Below are 22,873 nucleotides of genomic sequence, written 5' to 3' on the forward strand. Positions count from 1 at the left end.
AATGGTTTTTAACTTATCTGAATAACTGTACAGGATGGTGGTATATTGCTTTGTTAAGGCAATCGGGCATTATTTGTAACAAACATTTGGTCTGTTACACAGATACTTTAGTTGATGACCCTACATTTAATGTGTTCTTATGAACTGTTACCTCACAGGTTCTTAATGACTTATATGTCGGTACTACAGAAACCAGATACATCTGCAAGCTCCACTGAATGCCAAGATCCTCCCTTGTAGAAAATTACCCTCAAAAGCTAGAACTAGAACTAGAAGCACTCAAGGCGTACTTTTGAGGGGTGGTGCGAGGACAGAATACTCAGATAAATTTGATATTAGCATGGCACTCAATTTAACGTGCAAAGAGGGTTATATTTACTTGTGCAAATATTTCATTTAATTGGTTTAGAAGTACTAACGTTTAATTAATTACGCAGTATGTTAGGTACAACATGCAGCACTCTAAGTCTCTCTATTATGCTGTGATACCCACAGTTTCAAACAAAATATCAACAGAATCAGGGGGGTTCTCCACCGCATGCTGTGCCGGGGCAGTTTCTAGTATTCAAGGTGAGAGTTCTGACAGTTCTAAGCAGGGATTATGAAGCTTGTAGACCTTTGTTTCACATTGGATGCAAAGTTGCTGCTGTAATTGCACTCCGGCGATGTGAAGTACCACTAGGTGCAATAATTAAAGGGTGCCAAATTACTGCTAGGTACTGGCCTGGGAATATGGGATAATGTGGCTATTGCCCTTGCTTTACCACACTCTAAGGTAAGTGAAACTGAAATTTACACAATGTGCACTCACAGCTTGCTCTGGAGTTGACCAGCATTACTGTTCAGCTCTACTGGGCATGCACTGGTGCTGGCAGTGGCTGCTGAGACTTTGACACAGGCCACAATAGTTCTGGATTGGTGTCCACATAGAGCTGGGTGCCGCATGGCCATTGTCAGTTGAAGGAATAGCCTGGTAACTCTGGAATCGGATGGTTCTTGTCCTTCTTTTTCCTTTAATTATCGGGACAGAGTTTTCTGCAAGGAAAATTAGAGAATATTTTTGATTGCAAATGGAATTTAACTACCTAGGAAATCCATAAGTGTAATGAGGATTACGGGTGGAATACGGGTGTTCTCTGAGAATGGACAGGGTTATTGGGAAGATGGCAAGCACTATCAAAGTTGTAACTCTGAATATATACAAATCGTCTCAATGTAGAGAAAATACCATAGTGGTAACTTTGAGTATTTACAAACCTTCTCGACACTTTTCACACAACTGAAGTTAGTGTGCAGATAAGCTGAGGAAGCATCATGTTGGAGTTGGTTATTTTGTTGTACATTGAGCTTATGTGGTATAGTCAGTTGTGGAAGCCATCTTGGACTAAAGGTTGCTGGGGGTGGTTGATAGGCTGTCCTTTTTTCTTTCCCAGGTTGAGCCAAGGCCATTATTTTCTCATGTGGCTCGCCTAAGTCCTGGTCAACTGGAAATTATCTCCTTTTTGATTATGCTTGAATAACCACTGTCTCATCCTGGGGGTAATAGTCTGAACATGTGGCTCTTCAGTAACTGCATGGAGAGGGAGTGACTAGATGTGGCATAGTGGGAACTTAGATGCCAAAAGGTGTTGCCAAGTATTCTCTGGGCAGTTTTACATGTTCATTAAAAAACACTGAAACGTGTTTTCTGTCGAAAACTCAGATAAGATATCAGTGCCAACAGAACAGACCACAAGAAGGTATAGTAAATTAACTTTGCTTATTACGATCCATTCACCTACCCGTCAAACGGTATGGAACATCTTCCACAAGTATTTGTTGGCTCCACATGCTAAGAAGACTGTACGTTTCATAAGTGCCGTTTGGTAAAAATTCAGTGGCGCTGACACACTTGCCGGGATCATTGCTGCATTACAGGCCCCAAAAATTTGTAGTAGCCTTTGGGCATAGTATTAAACCACTTTACGGCTGCCCAATAACGTGTGTGACACCTTAAACCATTATTTGTTTGAAACAGTGGTGGCTGTCACAAATCTCATGGGGAGAGGAGTCAGGGGGGTGAGTGGACAGGGGACGGAGGGGGGAACAAATAAAAAGAAATACAAAAATAAACTTACCTGTTCCTGCCGCTGCTTGTAAGAATTAGCCTCTTTCTAGCATGGTTTACCCCACTTTTGGCCTGTTTGTGAGTGTGTGTCAGTGGGTTTTTACTGTGTAACTGGGATCCTGCTAGCCAGGACCCCAGGGCTCATAGATAAAAACCTATATGTCAGTGTGCTTTGCCTGTCTCACTGGGATCCTGCTAGCCAGGACCCCAGTACTCATAGTTTGTGGAATGTGTATGCCTGTGCAGTGCCTAACTGTGTCACTGAGGCTCTGCTAATCAGAACCTCAGTGCTTATGCTCTCTCTGCTTTTAAATTTGTCACTGTAGGCCAGTGATTCATTTACCAATTTCAATTGGCACACTGGACCCCCCCCCCCTTATCAGTCCCTAGTATATGGTGCCTAGGTACCCAGGGCATTGGGGCTCCAGGAGATCCATATGGGCTGCAGCATTTCTTTTGCCACCCATAGGGAGCTCAGACAAACCTTTACACAGGACTGCCATTGCAGTCTGCGTAAAATAGTGCCCACATTATTTCACAGCCATTTTCACTGCACTTAAGTAACTTATAAGTCACCTATATGTCTAACCTTCACTTGCTGAAGGTTCGGTGCAAAGTTACTAAGTGTGAGGGCACCCTTACACTAGCAAAGGTGCCCCCACATAGTTCAGGGCCATTTTCCAGGACTTTGTGAGTGCGGAGACGCCATTACACACGTGCACTATATATAGGTCAATAGCTATATGCAGCTTCACAATGGGAACTCCGAATATGGCCATGTAACATGTCTAAGATCATGGCATTGTCCCCCCATTCCAAATCTGGTATTTGGGAGCCAATTCCATGCATCCTGGGGGCTCCACCATGGACCCCCATTACTGCCAAACCAGCTCTCTGAGGCTTGCACTGCAGCTACAGCTACAGCTGCTGCCACCTCACAGAAAGGGTTCTGCCCTCCTTGCATCTTGGCAGCCCAGTCCCAGGAAGGCAGAACAAAGCATTTCCTCTGATTAGCAGGGTGTTACACCCTCTCCCTTTGGAAATAGATGTTACAGGCTGGGGAGGGGTAGCCTCCCCCAGCCTCTGGGAATGCTTTGAAGGGCACAGATGGTGCCCCCCTTGCATAAACCAGTCTACACCAGTTCAGGGACCCCTTCTTCCCTCTCTGGTGGGAAACTGGACAAAGGAAAGGGGAGTGACCACTCCCCTGTCCATCACCACCCTAGGGGTGGTACCCAGAGCTCCTCCAGTGTGTCCCAGACTTCACCCATCTTGCTTTGCAAGGTGTGCAGGCACTCTGGAGGGCTCTGAGTGGCCAGTGCCAGCAGGTGATGTCAGAGACCACTCCTGATATGTCCTTACCTGATAAGGTAGCCAATCCCCCTCTGAGGGCTATTTAGGGTCTCTCCTGTGGGTTCTCTTCAGATTCTGCTTGCAAGTTTCCTTCAGGAATCCTCTGCAACAACTTCAGACTCTTCTGACCTCGGATCAACCGCAGCCTGCTCCAAGAAACGCTGTAACTGCAACAAAGTGTCTACAAGAGACACTTTTCTTCAGCAACCTCAGCTCCAAGTCAGCAACTGCAACAGTTTCCATAGTGTGCACACTCTAGGGACTCCCTGTCGTCATCCTGTACCAGAAGGACTGAAGAAATCTCCTGTGGAGTGACAGAGGCACTCCCCTGCTCCAAGCAGGCACCTTCCAAGATGACGACTGGTACCCTGGGACTCCTCTCGCAGCGACAAGTGTGCTCCTAAGGACACAGAGGGTGGACATCATCCACATAGATTGTCCTGAGGTCCTGCTGATGCAGTTTGGAGGAGGAAAGACCTTGCCTTTCCTGAGAGTGACGGTACCCCTGTGTACTGCGTCTTCTTCGCCTCCTGAGGCCTCTGTGCACTCTTTGCAAAATTCCTTTGTGCACACATTCTGAGTTGTTCTCCGGCGGCGTGGGACCTTCTATGGTTGTTCTGCATCAACTGCATTTTGTATCTTTGAACCCGGATGCTGCGGCTTCTGGGGGTGCTGGCTGGCATACTGAGGGCTCTCTAAAGTGCTGAGAGCCCCATCTTCCTCCTCAGGCAGAGTTGTGGCCCCCAGGTCCCTCCTGGGTCCATCCAGCACCATTTTGACACAAAACACACTTTTGTCGTAGCCAAGGCTTGTTGGCGCCTTTCAACACGAAATCTCATCTGCAACGATCTTCACACCGTGGGACATCTCTTCCATCATGCAGGAACCTTCTGGCATCTTCCTAGGGTGCATTTCTGCAGTCTTCGACTAACTGGGGACTCCTCTTTTGCACCCTCTTCTGGGTTGGCAGGAGCTCCTGTCCTTCCTGGAAATTCTTTCGACTTCTGGACTTGGTCCCCTTCCTTTGCGGGTCTTCCGGTCCAGTAATCCAGCAGTTGTTCTTTGCAGACTTGGTTGGCTGCTGCAAAATCCCAAAAACGAGGTGTAGTGTGTCCTAAGGAAACTTGCAGTACTTTGCTCCTGCTTTTCTGGGCTCTGGGGTGGGGTAATTTACTTACCTTTGCTGTATTCTTACTCTTCCAGCAATTCTGCACACACTACACTTGTCTAGGGGGGAATTTGTGATTCGCACTCCACTTTCTTAGTATATGGTTTGTGTTGCCCATAGATCTTTTTTCTCCAATTGCATTCTATAGGAATTCCTACTGTTTGCATTGTTCTTAGACTATTTACTTGTCTAATTTTGGTGTCTAGTGTATATATTGTGTATAATACTTACCTCCAGAAGGAGTATTGTCTCTAAGATAATTTTGGTACTGTGTCACCCAAATAAATACCTTTATTTTTGGTAACACTGAGTATTGTCTTTACTTGTGTATAAGTAGTGTGTAACTATAAGTGGTATTGCAGGAGCTTTGCATGTCTCCTAGTTCAGCCCAAGCTGCTCTGCTATAGCTACCTCTATCAGCCTAAGCTGCTAGAACACTACTACATTTCACTAATAAGGGATAACTGGACCTGGTATAAGGTGTAAGTACCCAAGGTACTCAATACAAACCTTGTATACAGTCCCTGGGACACCAGCACAGGCTCCCCCATGCAATCCTGGTGGTGCTCTCTAGCTAAACTTTGCATGAGAGCAGCATCAGGATTTGTATGACTGGCTTCGTCTGCTGCTCAGACACTGCATGGGAGTCTGTGCAGTTTCTCCAACCCAGCTGTGTAACTCAGCCGGGTTGGAGAAACCTTAGTGCACCTGTCAGTTTGGCCCGCTGAAGACGGCCGGCCAAACTGACCTGCGCACTTAGTGCACTCACTCCACTCCTCCTCCCCTCTCCCATGGCCCAGCCCTGCCCCTCCCTTTGCATGCTGGCTGAGCCAGCAGCTGAAAAATACAACAATAGTAAACTATTGTTTTATTTGAAAGATGCTGGCTCTTAGCGCGGGGGGGGGGTGCAACGCCATTGTGAAAGAGACGCCCCTGCTTTGAAGACATCAGCGCTCTGCGTATTTAGTTCTTGGAGCTCACACTTGAAGTGTTAAAATTACAAGTCTCAGAAGGAAATGGCCACAACTGGCTAAGGGTCTCACGCTGGTATGCCACCTCTTTACAGCTATGAACCTTTCATCTTGTCGTGCCTCCCTCCACCTTTACTGACCCTACATGAGAAAGCAACACAACTTTGAAAGTGCACGGACATGCCCTGGGTTAAAGGAGTGACTGTATAGTTCAGATATACACTCTCTTCTTTGTAGCCACATTCTCCTGTCTTCATCTTTCTGATCATTCATCTCTAGTCTCTTCTTCAGTTGCCTATATTCCTTCCTTATGACTTTCAGTTCTTTTTAAACGTGTCTGTATTTGGAACGTCATGGGACACCTCTTGTATTGTAAAAGCAGAAAGTGATGTCTCTCTAGTGTTTGTTTCATTTGGATCAGCTCACGTATGTTCCACGCCGCTTCCATCTATTTTGTTTGAGTGGTCCTGTACTTGTCTTCACAGAGACGAGAGAAGGTGGCGTATTGATGAGAGTAGAGGATTATGCCCTGAAAAATGATCCTCAAACAAATCAGACAGACCTTTAAAGGCAGCTTTAATAGGTTGAAAAGAGTATAGCTGACATTAGAAAATCCGCTACCTAAATAATGTTAAATTCGGAGAGACTATAGGCGAATATGTAGCTCCACTTGTTCGGAGATGGCACATCTTTTGTTGAAGTTAATAGAAGTTAGAACAACCCCTCCTCAGCACTTTTTAGTTTTGAGATCTTTCAGAAGAGGACAAGCCTGGCCCCTAGTATATTTTGATCTACCCTGCAGGAACTGTGGTGTAAGATTATATCCACTGCAAGCCCTGTGTCATCCCTAGTTGTACATTATCTGTTAGCTGTGAGTTACCCAGTCCTCTTAGTTCGGAGCAGGCTTCTCCAAAGAGTAGCTTGCGAGCTACTGGTAGCTTTCCAGCTGCCTCTGTGTAGCTTTTCTTCTTGCTGCCCACCCTATTACTGTAAAATGTTTTGCTTCATTGAATTATTATAAGTATACCAAATTTGAAAAGTGTGTATTCGTGACAAAAATGTGTGCATTTCCAGAACTCATATCCTGCTTTTTGGAGAAAAATGGCTGAATCTGTAAAGTATATTTAATACTGATAATTGAGTGTTAAATTGTGTGACGTGGAAAGGGTTAGCTTGGTGCCTGGGGACCTGCAGCTATGGCTGATATATATTACCCATACAGAGGCATTCCGAGTTAATAAAGCCTTTTTTACCTTATTGCTGGCAGTCCTGACTGATGCACTGGGATGATCACTGCTGGTATTCGTACATAGGGTGGCCACTAATGTAATCATCTCATGTGGTCACTGTTACAATACTAACAATATTAGTATTGCAGGATACTTTTCATTGCACATAAGTAGATCTTTGAAAAGAAAAGGTTGGTGTACTGTCCTTCAGTGTGTTTTGAGATTATTAGCTTTAGCTGCGTGTCTTTGTGTGAATGTAATTTACACTTCTATTTAAAGTCCTGTTTATACTTACACTAAGTTCTGACCTGAAAGCATCAGAGGAATCAAGTTTGTGCCAGCCACCGTTGGCACCATGAGACCTCCAGTTTTAGTGTTCGGCATTTAATGACAGCATCTTTACTTTCAATAACGAGTCAAAACCTGTCCTCCAGGATGACCGTGCATAGCACCTGTCTTTCTATTGTCTCGCATTAGCCTTACCACACAAATCATTTAAGCAGGCATTGTTCTCCAAAAGCATCAATCAAAAGTATTTCGAAGAGACACTCATGGAACTTGTGACTGGAACTGCATCAGTGACTTCTCTAGGTCTCCAGGGAGTGCTTGAGCGATATTTGCTCACATGAAATCTCAGTGTTTAGTTGACCTGTCCTAGCAGTTCCAACTTCTCCTGAACACCAGCTAGCTCTCCTCCAAGACCAACATCAGCCATAGCCTTGGTGCAATGAACTTAGGATCACATCAATGTCTTCAACTTATGTCAACAGTATTAGACTTCATTGGGCTCTTAGCATCGAACTTTATCAAAAGACCCTATCCTTAAAGTGCTGTTCAGTGTTTTCCCCTATTTTTAGTTCCTGCATCCGGATAGCTTTTAGATCCTTGATGCTGAAAGACCTATTTTGTACAATATCAATTATTAGAGGGGACTTTGGATCAGGCAATTGTTTATCCGTCCTCTTTTTGTATATTTCTTTCTTTCATGAAGCATAGCTCCTTCACCATTCTTCTTGGCATCTGTGAAGCCCATTTGTAAATTTTGCTTTCACTCCCATGTACAGCATAACCCATCACATCCTTCCCCAAAGTATCTTTGTTGCTTCCACCACCAGCTCGTCCATTGCTCCTATTCTCCTCCCTATCTGGTTCACTTTTTTTTCCTAAAACTCCACTCCACCCCAGATCCTCCGATGCATCCCCTCCAGTCTCTGCTCTTGCTCCTGATGCTCAGTGGCTTTTACTTACTTCCTCTCTCTTCCGTTGCTTTCTTTTCTAGTTTTTTTTTTTTAATTTTTAAATGTTTACGCTATTTTTTGGGAGGGCCCAGAAGCTGCAAACTGCTCCATTCTCAGGCAGTCAGTCAAGAAACCTTAGTACAGTCGTTAAAAAACGTACACACTGTTGAAAAGGTATATACTTTCGACCACGTACAATGGATTTTTAAAAAGAACCAACCCTAAAACATACAATATAATCCTTCAGCATTTGTAGGAAATACAACACAGGTCTACAATTATTAAAATGTTATATATTTTTTTTAAATCAAAAGCATTAAAAACCTTATAGTGTAAACGAAAAAATAATTAGAAAAAAAGATGAAGTGCAGGAGTGACTGATTCTAGGTGCCATCACAGGGACAGGCTCCCCAATTTGAACTGCTGAATTGTCTTACCGGAAAACATTACAGATCACGAAACAAACCCGATCTGAACCTAAAAAACAGCATCCTTTTCCAATGTCCAGATACCAATTACAATGCAGGCTCTGTACCACCAGTAGCTTGCCCAACCCCAAACGCATTTCACTGGTGCCTTGGCTAATTCTGAACCTCCTCTGGTAAGATGTCAGTTTTCCAAAAACGTTCGCTTGACCCAGATCATGTATTCTTGACAACAGACCCTCTCTGTTTGAAGGGTTGTCAAACAGAGAGGGTCTGCCCAAACAGGATAACGTTTGTTTAACATAAAGAAACCAAGGAAGTTTCATGCCACTGTCGCAAGACAAGCAGTCTCTAATAAGCAATTGATTGAGAGAAGCAGGGGAATTTAACCAAATTGATAATCACAGCATAACGTGACCAAGCTTAATGTTATCCTTAAGTTATATGTGCCCAAGTTCCTCATGGCAAATGTAATGTGGGGTACATGGAGGAAAAAAAATTAGATTGTGATAAAAAAAAGTTCTCCACTTGTAAGATGAATGAGTTAGCATAGCCCCAGACTCCTGCTCTATATGTCGCAACAGGGACATATTGGGTCTTGTAAATGTCTAACCTGGAGGTAATAGTTTAACCACCAAGAGAGGGTGTTAAGTTAAAAAAAAAAGTCCCCCATAGCTTGGCTGAATTTTTGATATTGGGTCATAATATTGCTACCCCATGAAGAGTGGCAGTCAAAAACTACCCCCTAAATAAAGAACATTTGCTTCCTTCTCAAGCCAGGCAAAAGTAAGCAAATTTGATTTACTCTGACCACAGGACATAATGTGAGAGTTTGAAAAATTAGTGTCAAGATCTAAATCAGACATAAAATCAGCAAAAGCAACCACCAGATTCCTCAGCGTCTTCAGGTATGAGCCAGTTACAGCTGCATCATCAGCATACAACAACACCGGTACTGGTTTTGTATTGACCTAAGACACAGCAAAGCAGGTACCAATTTAGTTTATATGTAAAATAAGTAAGAGTGGAGCAAGAAAGCATCCTTGGTGTATATCTTTCTAATTTAAAAGCATTGTTTTTTCCTTATTGGGCCCAAATCTAACCTTAACACTGAGATAAAGATATATGTTTGAGAGAAATGTAACCATTGCTACATTAAGGCCTTGTTTTAATAGGAGAAACCTGCGTTTTATACAATTAACCTTGTCAAATCACTGGATAAGTCCATAAATGCTAGGTACAGTGGGCAACATATAGCTTCTGTTTATTTACCAATTAAGAAATGACGGTTTAAGCATTGCTCCAGAGTACTCACCCGTTCTCTGAACCAGTACTGGCAAGGACTTATTGTGTTGTTCTCGTATGTCCACTCTTGGATCCTATTGAAACCAAGTCTTCCGCTTATTTTGACCATGGAATCAATAAGTGAGATCCATCTGTAGCATCTTGGTTCAGTTATTCTCCAATTTGTAAAAATAGGAACAATTGTGGATAACGAACAGGAATCGGGTAGTTGAGAATTGCATTTGTTGTAGAATACATTTGTAAACAGGCTGGTCCCCAAATCTGCATTACATTTAAAAACATACATTGCTAATCCTTTGATCCTTGGGCTTTTTCAGAGGTGTTTTGTTGCACCTTGTGGTAATTTAAATGTAATTTATGTCCAGAAACTATTTTTCTGTAAACATTTGAGTAGGGATTAGTACTGAATGTAAGACAATACAGACCCCTTAAAATGTGAAACCAATCGTTAATCTGTAATGTGAGTTCTCATAGTAGATACAACTTTAATACTAGAGCTAATAGAATCAACAGATTGGCAAAACATTTTGGAATTTTTCATTTTTTAATCCACTATTAAACATGCCCATATAAAGCTGGTGAATCAGTAGATTTTTAAAAAGCTGACTGCTTCAGCATCTGGACACATGCGTGTGTGATGACACATTTGATCATTTAAGATGTTCCACTAGAGCCTTCCTTTTGCCTCCAGTTTTTTGTCAATGCTGTTCAGCATCATCAAATAGCATTATTTTTAGGTATCTCTACAGAAATCTCCAGCTGTCTCTTACAGATCCATTGTTTCCAATACATCACTTATAGCTTAGAATGGGCTTTGGACCAGCCCATGGTCATTCTTGGGCACCTTTGTGGCCTGTCCTAAGTATCTGCTGATGATGCAATGACTTTTTCCCAGGTATTATGTTGCTTCTCCCAAGAGCATTTGTCTCACATTATTTTGATTGGATGGGATGCATCCTCCCACTGTATACTGCCGATATTGTGCATTGCAGTACAAAAGGGACAATACTGTTGACTTGTCTTTTGTTATCTGCTCCCTCTACTTCCTCTGTCTTTCTGTAAAACAGCACCCCACATCCCAGTGCCCGCTTGACTTGTCCCTTGCAACACCTTAGCTCCTGTTGCCCGGTATTGACAGAGGACCATCTCAGAATGGTTTTGAAACCGTTCTAATATGCCCCCAAGTGTTCTAATGCATGTATGTAACACAACCCTTTAAGAGAGGAGGTTTTGTTTTAATGTTAATAAAACCCATTCCAAAATGGCCACTGTGCTTGCACGTGCATACACGCAACCCTCTTGGTATTTGTTTTTTTAACAAGAAAACCATTCTACATTAGAAATGTCAATAGGTTGGTCTCACATGATTGCCTTTTCCAATGTTTGATTTGATTGTGAGCATATAAAGATAGCAGCCAGAAGCACGTTTTAAATGCATTGAGCAAGTAATTAAACGTACCTGCACTCTTAACTTATCATACAGCCTGAGATGCATACTAGTGTTCTTCCCTCATCTTTGTTCTGCTGTAGAAGGTAATTTCCATCAGCATCATATAGCCACACTACAAGAATACACATTTACACTAAGCATACGTTCTACATCTGTCTCTCTTCATGATGTTCTCCTCAACACTAAATTGTCAATTTGCTTCCAAACACCAAACCTTCAATTTATACTGGTTTTAAAGCCAGAGGGTGGAGCAGAGAGACTGAGACTGAGAGTGAACAAGAAATGAGAGCCAAACACCTTTTCTGAGTCTCCCCTGCGACAGCGAATGTGCTCTTGCAAGAGAACTGTATACAACAAGTGGCTTGCAGCCTGCCTATTGCTTAACGTTGGTTGGTGTCATTGTCTCTTATTTGCTGCCTTCTGATTGGTCAGTGCTTGCTGGCTTCACTTCCTCTTCTTTCAGCTGGAGCATTGACCAAGTACAGATTGCTTCAGCTTGATTGCTGTCCTCCTGCTTATCGCTTTTCAATTGAGGTACTACATTTATTCTTTCTTCTTCCCAGTCATCCTTCCTATTGAACCTTTTGTCATCTGTAGCTATGTTTTCTATGCCACGTGCACTTCAAAGAAGCCTTTTACTACTTTGAAATGGATGTTTTTTTAAACAACAGATATCATCTGCTTTTATTGTGACAACAGATGTTATCTGCTTCCAAATGTATTTTCACTATGACATGGATGTGGCACAATTAGTGTTTTTTTGCCAAATGTCATTTTTTTATTTTTTCATGCAGGGGGAGACTAACCGATTTGCTCAGAATCACACGGTGATGTGAATGAAACCTAACAAGCATTGGCAAAGCCAATAGGACTCGCCTTTGAGATTATTGGTTCTGCCACTGCCTTTTGTTCCTGCTGCAGAATATGGGCATTGCCGACTTTGACAATGATTTGCACCCATGCTGTGTAGAAGCATGGCTAAAAATAATAATAAAAAAAGACTATGCTGCATCAATTACTAATGCCCCCCCCTTTTTTATTTTTTTTAGAAAAAAGGGCATTACCCATGGCTATGTCATAGCGCTATTTAAAATTAGTTTTACCCACACTGCAAGGCATCTGCCTACTGTACAGCATGGCTACAAAACATTGTCAAAGCCAATAGCTTTCATAGATGAGTCCTATTGTCTTTCCCAATACTTGTTGGGTGGCTGTTTCTGTTTGGAAGAGCTTTACCTATCCTTGCGTATTCGGTAAGTGTAATAACAGCAGTTAAAACACTGCCCTCCTACTGCATCCAAAAAGTACCTGTCACTCCCAAAGCCAATTGTAGTAATATCCGCTGAATTGTTTTAAATTTGGCTAAGCCTGCTTTGGACAACATAAACGTTAGAAGGAAATCACTTGCACAATTTGACAAATCACTCACAATCGCTGCAGTGTCCTGAGGGGACGTAACTGCAGCCCATTCAGAGGGCTGACTCCACATTAATACACATCCGCTCATAAAAAGGAGTTGGGCTCAGGTGCCCTCACTTCAGTTATCCTCAGTACTTTTGTCTCCTTGACTTTCTTTATGCCAATAAGGGCCTATGTTCCACGATAATTTATTGGCTATAAGGAGAGGTTGAGACCACCTGCAGGTATATATGATAGATCCCAGTAGAAAACTGTGGTGCTATCTCTTCATCTCCCTCGAGATCCCACTTGCAGCTGTAATGCATTCTCTGCGTACCTCGTGCGGAGGCAGTTTACACTTTTACTCCTGTTTGTTGTGGAGCGCAGCACAAGATGAGTGTACCACACGGGGACACAAAAAGCAACAGTAGCAGAAACCTTCCTGTCCAAACATGTGTCCCTCTCATTTCCCATGGAGCTGTGCAGAGAAGACTGTCTGACAGGTAGATGAAAGAGGGAGCTATCAAGGCACTCTAAGTCCTGTGCACAAGTCCTGCTGCCCCAGCACAGGACGCAGAAGCCACCAGCCTGTGAGGGCATGACTAGCACTCCGTAGTATAGTCTTCCTGGCCTAGGGCACCTGTAGCTCTGTGCTGGTCCCGGTGGCTTTCCCTTGTGTCCGTGTACATTTCACCTTCCAGCTGCCAGGTGTCTATCTACTGCCCCCACTCACTCACTTCAGTATGGGCAAAGGAAGCTAGTGAGCAGCCATGCTGAAGTCATGGTGGACCTCCAGCCCACTACCCATAATGATAACTGGGACAAAGAAGAGGATCAGAGTCGAGTGGATACACTGCATATGTGGCGGTGTGCTGTAGCATGACCGTGAGCTGCTTGTACTACTGCTTTGTTTAATTCTGCCAGCCCATTCCCAGGTGAAGTCTAAGGTACCCTGGCATGACTGGTGCCTGCCTGACAAGGAGACCACCCCACCCACACTCTGCACAGAGGGGTAGCACAGAGACATGATACAGAGGCCTCGTTGGCCTGACCCCAAGAGTATGTGACTAATGGATGCTTTGTTGGCAAATATTGCCCAGTGTTAGACCTGACAGCCTTGGAGTGGTCTGCCTCCCATGTTATTGCATGCCTCCTCCACACATTTTTTACATTGTTTTTGTTGACTTTAGGACTCTGTTCACATTACCACTGCTAACCAGTGCTAAAGTGCTTGTGCCCTCTCCCCTAAACATGGTAACATTGTTTTTATCCCCAATGGGCATATTTAATTTACTTATAATTCCCTAGTAAAGCGCACTACATGCGCCCTGGGCCTGTACATCAAATGCTACTTATGGGCCTGCAGAACTGATTGTGCCACCAGCATAATTAGCCCTTTAGCCATGTCTCAGGTCATGCCATTGTAGAGCCTTTATGTGCAGTTTTACAGTGCCATATCGACCTGGAAAAATAACCCTCCTGTCAGGCCCAAACTATCCTATTTTGTACAAAACGTCACCCCGAAAGTAGGCCCTGGATAACCCAGAGGGCAGGGTGCAATGTGTTTTAACGGCAGGACATGTACTTTTAACTTTTACATGTACTGGTGGTGAAAAACTTTTAAAGTCGTTTTCACTACAGAAAGACCTGTCTCTCCCATAGCATAACATTGGGATTACCTTATTATAGTTTATAAGTGCAATTTACAGTCTGTAAGAGATAAACTTTTAGAGTTTGTCCGTGGAATCACAATTTAAAATTAAAACTTATGGTGAAGTCAGATTTTAAATTATAATTAGGAAAATGACACTTTAAGAAAGTTGGCATGTTCTTAGTTTAGCCACTTGGTGCCTGCTGCCTGTCTCTGATCACTTGTCTGGGGTGGGTGACAGCTAATTTTGTGTATTCCACCTAGACAGCCACACAACAATGGGAACTTAGGTGTGACTTAAAAGGCCTTTATGGGCCATCCTTGCAGGATGGGAGGGAGGAGCTGGCCACAACCTTGCTTACACCTGAATAGGCTGTGTCCTGTCCCTACACAAAGGGCTGCCTAACCACCCTGCTGTTCCCATCCCTGGGTGACAAGGACTGGACCTGTATCACTTGAACCCTGAGTGAGTTTAAGGGCAAGTCAGTTGGCCTCCTGATCTGAAGTTTCAGGGACATAACAGACTTTCAAACACCCTGTTCCTGCACCTGGACTCTGCCATCTGTGAGGCTGTCCTGCCAAGTGATGCCACCCCAGTTCTGGATCTTGGAAGTGGGGCTAAGGTGCTTGCTCCAGAGAAACCGACACATCCTCTGCTGCGGGAGCAACGACGAGTCATCGCAGCTGATGTGTGAAGAAAAGTGACGCATCGCCCCTATAGCGTGAGTTGGAACCAGCACAGCTAGGATTGCATTGCCACTGTACCTTGCATCTCGAAACCAACGCATCGCTCTCGGAACCAACACTGCGGTGTTTTTTTCGGCGAAGGTCATCACATCTCCATAAAAGGGAGCCTTGACAACAATGCCGAAGGACTGCATTGCAGCCTATGTGCTCATTTGAACAGACGCATTGCCTCAACTGCATGTCAGATCCTCACCATCGATGCAGTAGGACCTTGCACCACAGCCTCACCACATCTCTGAACCGAAGCTTCACTGATGTTGCATGAGGGAAAAAGATGCATCAGCTCTACTGCATGTTTGGGAACCAAGGCATCCCCCCCCCCCACCCTGGATTTAAGGTACTTTTGTTTATTGGGCCCAGCTGTGTCCCTGTAGCCCACCCGTAATCCATTGTGTTTGGCCTGAACTTCTGATTTTGTCCCAGTCAGGCATAATCAGAAATCTCTGCTTGGTGCTTCTTGCTTCTAAATGCTATTTTACAGTATAATATTTAAAAAGGACGACTCTTAGCTAAACTTTAATTTTAAAAAGTCTTATCTATTTCAGCCTCTTCCCTGAAAGTTTCCAGGTGATCCATAAAAAAGGGGGTCCCAAAAGGTATTTTCCTCATGCATTTTATCACTGGAAAATTGAACAGCAATACTGCAAAAACAGCTGAATTAGTTTACAGTAAATTTGGAAGAAAGTTAGATCTTGGTCCAGTAAGTGTGCTTTTTGTGATTTGGTGAAAATCAGTTTAGGGTTTTTTGAGAAATTAAGGTTAAACATTTGAAGATATTTCACACTGCAAAGGATCCGTGGATGTGACGGATTTAAAAATAAGATCTGATTGACTGGCATCATCAACGAAGACATAGCAGCATCAATTATAGGACTTGGGGACTCAATCCCCTGTCCTCGAATAAGGTAAAAAATAAAAAACACATTAGGGGGGACAGGATAGGAATGCCCTAGACCTGGATGGGGGAGCGGTCCCAGGCCAAAAATAAATTCGTATTTTAGCGGTACGGATCCATGGATCTTCAGTGCCATTAAAAAAAAAAAAAAAAAAGACGGGCTCCCGCCCTTTTGATTTTTTTTTAAGCCCCCTCAGGGTGGTCAGTGTATTCAAATATTAATGGGATGGAAGCATGCAGTCCACCTCTTTGAGCCATTTCCAGGCCCCAAGGACTTTCTCCCTCGGGTAAATATTTTTTTTTATAAGGAGGGGGTGTATGGGCCCCTTTTTCCGAGCCTCTTTATGGCCCTGGGTACCCCATCCTGCAGAGCTAATTAGTTTATTATGGGGAGGTGGTGTGCAGCTCGCCTCCCTGAACCTTAGGAACGCCTCGGATCCCATGTCTCAGGGCTGGTTTTTATGAGGGGAGGGGCTTCTGCCCCGGAGCCATCCAAAGGCTATGGGGTGACCCCCATCCCCCAGGGCCCTAAGAGAGCGGTCTCCTGGGGACCCCATCCCCTGGGACTTTGTTGTTCCTTGCCCAGGACAGTGCGGACAGGGAATACATATTTAATACCCTGACTGTGTTCTGGGCAAGGAACACAGGTTTGCTGTAGGGGAAAAAAGCTGCTTCGGCTTGGGTGGGAGCAAAGTAACAGAGCTGACTCCTGCTGCGCCCAGGACGAGCCGGGTGCTGGCTGGGGTGCTGGTGGGGACAGCGGGGGCCTTCCCCCCGCAGCTCCCATCAATGAGCATGTTGTGGGAGCTGCCGGTGGGTACCTGGGCACCCACTGAAAAATAATGTCAGTCTCCTGTCGGCACCCAGATGGAAGCTGGTTGGGAAACCGACAGGGACCGCAGGGGCCTTGGAGCTTCCCCCGCTACCCCAAAGCTAGAATAAAGTATGAGTGTCCAGGTGTGACTGGAACACCAATTAAAAAAAATAAGTAAAGAATAATAAATGAGCGAAGGACTGAAATTCACCAGTTATAGTTATCTCAGGTTACTTTAACTAGTGCCCTAAAGTAACTATAACTTGCACCCTCACCGTGCACTGCTTATTACCTCTCATATTTCATCACTCATGGGCTGTTCTATGACATCATTGATAACATCTCTGCAATATCTGAAATGACATCTTTGATGGCAAGACTGCATTGCAGGGGTGCGAGGTATAGTTACTTTAGTGCACAAGTTATAGTTACTTGAGAAAACTTTAACAGATGAATTTCAGTTTTCAGTGGTTTTAGTAGTTTTAACTGACATTTTCACCTAACTGTAGCGTCCCTTTAACCTTTGTTTTTTTTTAGTGAAAACATACACACCTATATATAGTTTGGTTAGCCCTCTTGATCAAGTGATATTTTGAAGTTTCATTTACATTTTGCTTCGGCTCACTACAGCAAGCAGCAAGTGGTCAAGCCCTTTTCAACCACTAGGTCTTTTCACTGTGGGTGACGCCATTTTGTTTTGCCATTTGTTTTTGTGCATGAGAGCACAAATGTCTAAAAAGTAATTCATTAGAATGATGTGGCTGGTTGGCCATTGTCTGGTTCCAGTGCATATTTCTTTTTTAATTTATTTTAGTGATCGGTTAATGTTTTCTTATTTTTTGCTAACAAATGTATTCCACCTTTAGGGAGCAGCAGTTTTACTTTTTATTATTTTTACACTTTTCGTATCTATTGCATGTGTTTTCAAAAATGGGTAAAAATACATTGCAAGCTTAACAAGGCCTGACCTGTTGATCTTGCCAATGCTTCCACTTTATGTTCTGATGTTGCAGGCATAGTGTTGTCTCAGATTTGCCCCAGTGTCTTAGTTTAGTAATAGTTTTGTCATGTTTTTTTAGTTTTTTTTAGTTCTGGTGTTCACTGATCAACCTTTTTGGCTATTCTATGCATATCCCATGAAGGAGATTCCAGGCACTGTTGACATTTTTTCCAATTAGATTTACCACCAAGCTTTTGTGTTGCAATGCTGGAAGTACATGTCATGGAAACAAAGGAAACTGAGGCAAATTCAAGTGCTTTATGAGTGAAGTCATATTATTACTCCTTTCTCCTGCTTTAGAACTTTTTATAACAGACCTCAGACGTAGATGGTTCTGTGGGTTTTCCACCTGAATCAATGTATGGTTAAAACTACCTTGCTTACTTTTGTCTCATTTTTATAAAGTTTTTGGCATTACATAGCGAGACAAATGGAGTCAGTATCATTTACAAAAGCTTTGTCTCCCCACATCTGCGGCTTGCTTGCCGCTACTGCCCCATACAACAGAAAATGGTAGGTGGGTAGGGCATACTCATCAACGAGATCTGCGAAGTCTCACTTCCATTCGCATATCAGTTTCTTAGCACTATCTTTCTTTCCTCCTCTCTCCCATACCTTTAGTCCAGACTAATTTCCCTCATACGGAAGGTACAGTAATATCACCAGAGTGAGGTCCTTTGCATCAGCGACCCTTGTTTACATTTGTTGTACGGTGGGGCCCATATGAAGTGCAGAGTGTCTAACAGGAGATTGGGTACTTGACATTTATTTCAATATTGGGGCTAATCAATTATGTTAATAAGGCAGCACTAATGAGATGAAGAGTACCACTGCTGGCAGTCTCCCAGTAAGCTGTCCATTTCAGCTGTGTTGTAAGGTAGCATAATTCTAAGTATGAGACCACCAAACTGCCGTCATCAGGAGGAAAGTCGTAGTTTGGTTAACGCAGTCTATGACGACTCATACCCCTTATGTGGTTGATCAGTAGACTGTCCATTTCGCAGAAGATGGATTTCAGGAGCCGAATCAGTAGCACTGCAAAGTAATATAAGAGATAGGGAAGAAAAAACATTTTCAGCAGCGCGACACTGCCCGCGATGGATAATGGGTGTGTCAACAAACAATTTATGGAAGTTTGTAAGGGGGCCAATGTCACTGTGTGGTAAATACGAACATCCAGCTATGGAAATGTGACTGATTCCCAGCAGAGATCTCGTCCCACTTCTAGTGCCACAGTGCTCGTCTATAGGGCATAGAGCAGGAATGCATTCGACTTGTCCTAATTCATGAAAAGTAAGGACAAGCAGATATAGTCCTCCAGTGTGTGAAATGCTCCCTCCACATCAGAGTTCCCCACGAATTCACAGCAATAGACCATCTGCATACAGGGATGTATAGAGAGGCTGACCATCAATCACTATCCCTTGATGATATTGCCCAGTGTGAAGCGTCGGGACCAGTGGTTCCACAGCCATGACAAAAAGCACCAGCGAAAGTGGGCAACCTTGTTTTGTGCTGCGTTCAATCCTGCATAGTGCCGATATGACACCCCTGGTTATGACTCTAGCAGTTGGGGTTGAGTATAAGATTTGCATTCAGGTGAGAATACCCCTCCCCAGACCCATGCTGGCCATCATGGCATACTGAAAGTCCCAGTCAAAGGCTTTAGCATAATCCACTAACTGGTCATGAATGAGGCATGAATTGTCAGTGCTTTAGGGTAATCCACTAACTGGGCGTGAACAAATCGTCGAAGTTTGCTGATGTAAGGGATTGTGCTACATTTAGGTATTTATCCTGTTTTATCACAATGAATAAGACCCCCAATTAGGGGCAGTCTAGTAACCAGGGTTTTACAGAGTATTTTGTAATCCACATATGGAAGGGGGTCTATAAGATGCCACCTGATCACCGTCTTTACCTTTCTTGAGAAGGGGTACTATTAGAGCCTCTCCCATCGTAGTCGGGCCTCCCTGCTGTGCTTGCTGCATTCAACAGTGTATTCAGGACTGAAGCCAGAGTGTCAATATAGGACGCATTGAACTCAAGCAACAGACCATCTGATCCCAGCATCTTACCCCATGCTAACGCTTTGATCACTCCCCCCCTCGCTTCCTGGACTGAACTTTCGCCACCTAGAGAGTAGGCCACCGCATGGAGGGATTGAGTAGGGGCTGCTTCAGAACACTCATAGAGCTTGGAGTCGTAGGTCATAAAAGCCAAGATAAATTTGGCTTGGCTGTGAACCAGGTGCCCCTCTCAGTACACATTTGGAGTATTTGGGAGACTTGTTTATCAGGATTGGCCAGCCAGGCCAGTAATCTCCCAATCTTATCACGCTCTTTGTGCGCTCTGGTTATATAAGCTTGTTAATTGTATGCCTGGAGTTATTCTACTAGCTTAAAAATGTTTTCCCTATCCTCGCGCATTAGTTGCTGGAGCACCCTCAGTTGCTAGTTCTAGTCTTGTCAAGAGGTGTTCCTGTATATCTGATAGAGACAACTAGCCACAGATTCCTTATCTTAGAATTTTCCTCCAGGTGTCGTTTGATATGGATGAGGTTCCTGTGTTGGATCCACTTTCTGAGCCTCCTGCACATCCTCAAGCTTATTTTACAGGGCCCCTACCAGGTTCATCCTCTGATTAGGTGCTTGATTTATCCAGTGGCCTAGACTCCTTGCCAGCTTCTAGCCTACTCTCGTCCCCTTGATTGGAGTCAAAGGCCAGCACTGCCTTCGCAGATGTCTTGAGACTGTTGGCTGATGTTTTGCACTTGCAACTTTCCACTGTGCAGTTATCTACTGATCCGTTGTTAACTTTTCATTCAAATCCGTTTACCACTGAGCCTGTTCTGCCTTACTGCGAGGCTCTATCAGACATCCTTCTCTGTGTCTGGAATCAGCCTGTCTCTTGTCCTTCTGTGGACAACTCAATTTCACACAGCCATCGGCCCGCACAAGAAGATCCCTTGTGCCTTTGCTTCGTCACCACCCTACTCCTCGGGGGTTTGTTGTACAAACTGTTTTGGGCATTCCTGATGTGGCGCAGATTCCTCCCACCCCGCCACACAGGGATTCTGATCAGCTGGATGCTGCCTACAGGTGTCTTTTCGCCTCTTTTAGTGCCGCTCTCCGCTCCTCCAATACTTCCTGTTTGTTGGTTCGCTTTTCCCAGACTCTCTGGGACTCCATGGAACGTTTCTTACCATTGTTGCCTGAGGATGTTCGCACTGCCTTGACGCCTTTGATAAGAGATGGTCAGCAAGCTGCTCGGCTCACGGTCCGTACAGGTATGGACTCTACTGATTCTGTTGGGTGGATCCTGGCTGCCTCTGTTGCCATATGTCACAGGGCTTGGTTATCAGCTTCTAATTTTTCAGCTCCGGTGTGGGATGTTCTCCTTGATATGCCATTTGATGGGAAATCTCTTTTTGGAGGCATGCTGATTCTGCCTTGCGCTGTTTTTGAGATTCCCATGATGGGGACTGATTTCTGTCCTCTTCTCATTGCACTACTCCATTGCAACTCTCTTGGAACTGCCCAGTTCCGATCAGGTGTGGTCCTATTACGTGCTCACCTTTTTCTGTTGCATTTCTTGCAGTTCTTACCTTCTGTGTCACTTCAGAGTCTCCTCCTGTCTTCACAGTGAGTTTTTTTTTTAAATCCAAGTTGGATATTGTTGCACTTCCTATTGTGGTGGTTTGCGTTCTTTCAGTGATGCTGCTCCTATCAGTGGAGCTGTAGTTCCCTGGCATTGTCTAGTGCCTCTGCTGGAGCAGGCTCCTCTGTATGGGGGTTTGATTACCACAACCATTAGCGTACATTTTGGAACCTATATAGTCAGTATATTTTATATGAGAGTTCCTACCCTGTTTTGTTTACATTCCACGGATTATCACCGTGTTGAGTAGTGACTCCACTTCTTAGACAGGGGCGAGTGCTCTCTTATCATTTGACCATCTCTACTGGCGGATCTTCCACCTACTCTTGATCTTTTCATACCATGGTTAGTGGTTCTCTTTTTGTTGTGCTTTCTGACTACCTTGCATCTCCTTTAGTTTACCCTAGGCAACTTGTCTGTCGTCTCTATTGGTATAGAGATTGGGGTTGACATTGACTCTTTTGAGCTTTTGGTTGTAAGCTGCTTGCTGCCTTTGCCTCGTTTTTCTTGCCGTGTAAGGGAGCCTTTTCTCTTTTCTTCTAATTATTTCCTCTACGGAAGGCTTCTTTTTCCATTTTTTCAACGGGATCTACTTTGTCATTGTTTCCCCATGCTTGCAGGCTCATATTGGGGCTTGTTGCATTTCCCCACCCTGTCTTTAAGGGTGTTGTTGGTCGCTTCTATCGTGACCTCCGATATTCATACTTCTTCCAGGACCACGATGATCTAGCTCTTGCCTCTGTTGGCACCGGCTGTCCCACGACATAGGTTCCTGGCTAGCCAATGCAGCAATATTTTCTGCTGCTCAGCTACAGCTTGCCTCCGCCGCCTTCTTGAGAAAGTGCGGTCAGCAGCAGGCTTTGAATATGCGGTTCCTTGGGCATCCTTCTCACCTCCAGTCATGCTGTCACTCCCTGAAGGGTCCTGGTGTGTCGATGGAGCATGCATGCTCCGTGGGTTGCAGCTTCGATAGCAGGATAGTTTAGCAGGTTCTCGAGAAAGGTGAGGAAAACCTCACTAGTGCTCTTCACGCCATGGTGGTTAGCTCCCCCCACCCCCCAATAGTCGACAATGCTTAAGTACTTTACTGAGTTAAAACTATACCTTTCAACCATTTGTGTCTCTAATGAGGGTCTGATTGGCTGGTTTAGGTTGGGGATCCATTGAAATAAATGGCAATAGAACCTTATTCGGTACGCAAGCAGGTTCTCAATGTATGCAATCCCATTTTAGTCTACGGGAGGCACTGTGCGTGTTAGGATAGTGAAGAAGAGTTTAAGAAGGTTAACACGCTCCAAATGATGCTGATTGGAGAGGTATGAATGAAACTTCAGCCTTCACAGATATCATTTTGACCTCTGTCTTGCTAGATTTTAAGTCTTCTAGGGTTCAATCTTGTTTCCCCTCAAGTATTGCTTCAGGAACTTCGTTCGTAACTGCTTTGACTTCATTGTATCCATTT

General features: G+C 44.1%; 1 protein-coding gene across 1 annotated transcript in view; it reads left to right on the top strand.

Annotated features, from left to right (window-relative positions):
- ITFG1 (integrin alpha FG-GAP repeat containing 1) overlaps window positions 1–22,873 on the top strand; it is a 936,956-nt gene that overhangs the window by 770,623 nt on the left and 143,460 nt on the right. The window lies entirely within an intron of this gene.

The sequence above is a fragment of the Pleurodeles waltl genome, chromosome 12, assembly GCF_031143425.1.
Source record: "Pleurodeles waltl isolate 20211129_DDA chromosome 12, aPleWal1.hap1.20221129, whole genome shotgun sequence".
In the NCBI taxonomy this organism is placed as follows: domain Eukaryota; kingdom Metazoa; phylum Chordata; class Amphibia; order Caudata; family Salamandridae; genus Pleurodeles; species Pleurodeles waltl.